The sequence below is a fragment of the Pundamilia nyererei genome, unplaced genomic scaffold, assembly GCF_000239375.1.
Source record: "Pundamilia nyererei isolate P.nyererei 1_Seehausen unplaced genomic scaffold, PunNye1.0 scaffold00325, whole genome shotgun sequence".
Classification (NCBI taxonomy): Eukaryota; Metazoa; Chordata; class Actinopteri; order Cichliformes; family Cichlidae; genus Pundamilia; species Pundamilia nyererei.
Window position 1 is genome coordinate 180,858 of NW_005187726.1, and position 2,978 is coordinate 183,835.

Sequence of the window (2,978 nt, forward strand, 5' to 3'; positions counted from 1 at the left end):
TGTGGCTACAATGTAGCTTGCCATCACCAGTGTGTGAATGTGTGTGTGAATGGGTGGATGACTGGATATGTAAAGCGCTTTGGGGTCCTTAGGGAGTAGTAAAAGCGCTATATAAATACAGGCCATTTACCATTTACCATTCCTTCAGCCCAAAGACCAAAGAACTGGAATATTTAACACACCGTTCTCAGTAACACCAGTATAATGTTACGCAATGATAAGAAAATAAGATAACCTTTATTAGTCCCACATGTGGGAAATATGGCGATAGAATACGGGTAAAACGCGCATGCGCAGTGCCTTTGTTTACATACGCACATGGCGGAAGAAGCATGGCGGTGACGCAGAATGAGAAGGGCGAAAGCGGATCATTGAATGAAACAGATGAACCAGAACTGGTTTGTAAAAATGCTCCAACTTCACTGGTGTGGAACTGGTTTAGCTTTCGTCCGTCAGATACACAACAAAGCACTATTTTTGGTAGAGCATGCTAGCGGGCCGTCGTTATTACCGAACTGATTTTATGTGGTACACGGCACACAAACATCTGTCAAATGTTTTAGTCCGACTTTGCTAAGCTACGAAGCCGCACCGCTTGATGGATTGTCATTACGGCATCGTAGGCAGGCGCCTCGCGAAGTGATACGTACTGTGCTTCAACATAATATTACCGTATTGTGTGTGTATAACCTGTTTTTAAGTTTTGTGGATATTATACATGGTTATGCTGAGGATATGTCGGCCAGTTTCCACTGGAAATGCCTTTTGGTGAAACTGTCAGCAAGGAATTTGCATTTGCACTGTTACATTTGTTTATTACTTTAATGCACATAAAAAACAGCTGCTTGTTAAGTGAAAATACATTATTAGTGCAAAAAAAAAAACCACAAAGTTGTGGAGTTGTAAAGTATTTTGTCTCGTGTCAATTATATCGTCAGTTATATTGTTATCGCAAATTTTCAAATGTATATCGTGATAAATATTTTTGGCCATATCGCCCTGCTCTACTTGAAACTCCTCCAAAATGACGAGTTGATGTCTCACTGGGAGGAGATGTTGGAGCAGATCCAGGAGTCACGGGTGAGATTGTAGCTGAGTCCCAATACGTAGGCTGCATCCTTCGGAGGCCAATTACGTCACAGCCAGGTGACGGAGGCTGTCCCAATTTGTCGAGTCCTTAGAATTCAGAGCGCGCCAATTCCAGTTTCCAACAATGGCGGCAGCTAGTTAGTTTTAATATTACTCTTATTATTCTTTCTGGGTCACAAAATAAACGTTTAACATATTTTCAGGCGAGAATGTAGCTGTGTAAACCTCAAATATCTGCTCAGTTTATCAAGACATCACATATTTGCAAAAGTGCTCCAACGTTTTCGGAGACGTCTGTTACCCACTAGCTCGATAGCTAGCCGGGGGCAAGGCTCACTAGAGCTGGCGAGAACGGCACACTCCCGGGAAATCGTTTTCAGATCACCGCCGTCTTTCGCTACTCAGGTTAAACATGATATATAAGTCACTCGGATAACTTAAAAATGTTATTGTTAAACAGAAGTGTGAGACGGTCGACAGTTTACTCCAGTGTCCTGTTATATTTTAGACAGCAAGGAGCAGACGGACGAGTTTATTAAACTCCACCGAGATAGCGGTGACGCTAATCAGAAGGCTCGACCGTCCAATTTCACAGCCTCGCACTTCCGGCCTTCTCTGTCTTCGAAGGACCCGGCCCACGTAGACCGCGAAGGCCGGGTCCTCAGGAGGAGGAGTGTTTTGGGACACAGCTTGTATCTAACAGCAGCCTGGGGACGACTCTGTGACCCCAGGACGAGCTGGAGGAGGTGGGCGGGTGAGGCAGGTCTGGGCTTCGATGGTTACTGTTGTCACTGTGATTGGAACACAGATAAGCAGAATGATCTTCATCATGGAAGCACAGAAGCTCAACTCTGAGCGGCATGGTGAGGTCCAACGGTGCATTCACAGGACGTCAGGTAAACTGATGCACTTTGTGCTAATTTATTACATTTGCAATGTTCTCAGGGCTCAGCTCCATCCAGGCTATCACAGAATCGTCCTTGTGCTTGGATGCGCAGACCTTTGGGATAGACTACTTTCTGAAAACACTGCTTCGAACTTTGACCTTCATATACAAGCTGAAAGAAAGCATGACGCAGTCCTCTCTCAAAGGATTGTGGAAAGCATAAAACTGAACCTGGGCACATCCACCTCGTTCTGCCTCAGTACACACTCAGAGGATTTTAAAATCAAAGACGTGAATGATTCCAAGGTTTTAGTGACAGTGCCACATTAATCGTCTCTCATTTTCAGAGGTTCAGAGTTCCTCGTGTTTAGCTTCCTCTTTAAAAACGTGATTTATTGGAGCTGCAACTCTGTACACATGAACTTGGTCAGGCTTCAGGTTGGGATGTTTCTCACAGCTGGAATCACGAACTACTCGGCGTGGTTTGGAGGAAGCATTTGTGTCAGAGCTGCAGGTTAAAGATGGCAGAGTAACGGCCTCATTCACTCGGTGTCCTCTGATGCACCATCCAACTCCAGTCCTTCTACTTTATCACCTGTGAAGTCCTCCCGAGAACCGTTGGAGACCGTTTGTTTTCATTTCCATGAAGAGGAGATAATGTTAATGTAACTCAAACATTTACATGTTACATAGTTTTTGGACAGAGGAGCCACTCAGACGCGTCAGCGCGCCTGTTATAAAACCCTCGAGCCGCCACACTGAGCCTCAGTCACCAAACGACGACCCCACTCCACAGGTGAGACGCTTCGACTCCGGCTCATCAGGTGAGTCTGATTCTGTCCCTCAGCGTGGAGAAAGCTTTAGCAGAGGTCACTGTGTGCTGAGCTGTAACAACACCAGTGTGACCTGTGCAGGTGTGCAGTTTACATCATGTCAGGTGTGCAGAGGTGTGTCCTGTCCTGGACCGTGTTGGCCCTGCTGCTGTCAGCTGGAACCAGTCTGG

General features: G+C 45.8%; 2 protein-coding genes across 2 annotated transcripts in view; one reads left to right on the forward strand and one right to left on the reverse strand.

Moving 5' to 3' along the window:
• LOC102202555 (MAGUK p55 subfamily member 5-A-like) overlaps window positions 1–2,978 on the reverse strand; it is a 26,971-nt gene that overhangs the window by 1,855 nt on the left and 22,138 nt on the right. The window lies entirely within an intron of this gene.
• LOC102193159 (uncharacterized) overlaps window positions 2,765–2,978 on the forward strand; it is a 1,171-nt gene continuing 957 nt past the window's right edge. The window contains exon 1 of the mRNA XM_005751753.1: window positions 2,765–2,889. The gene's annotated coding sequence lies outside the window, so the exon portion shown is untranslated. The remainder of the gene's footprint in view (window positions 2,890–2,978) is intronic.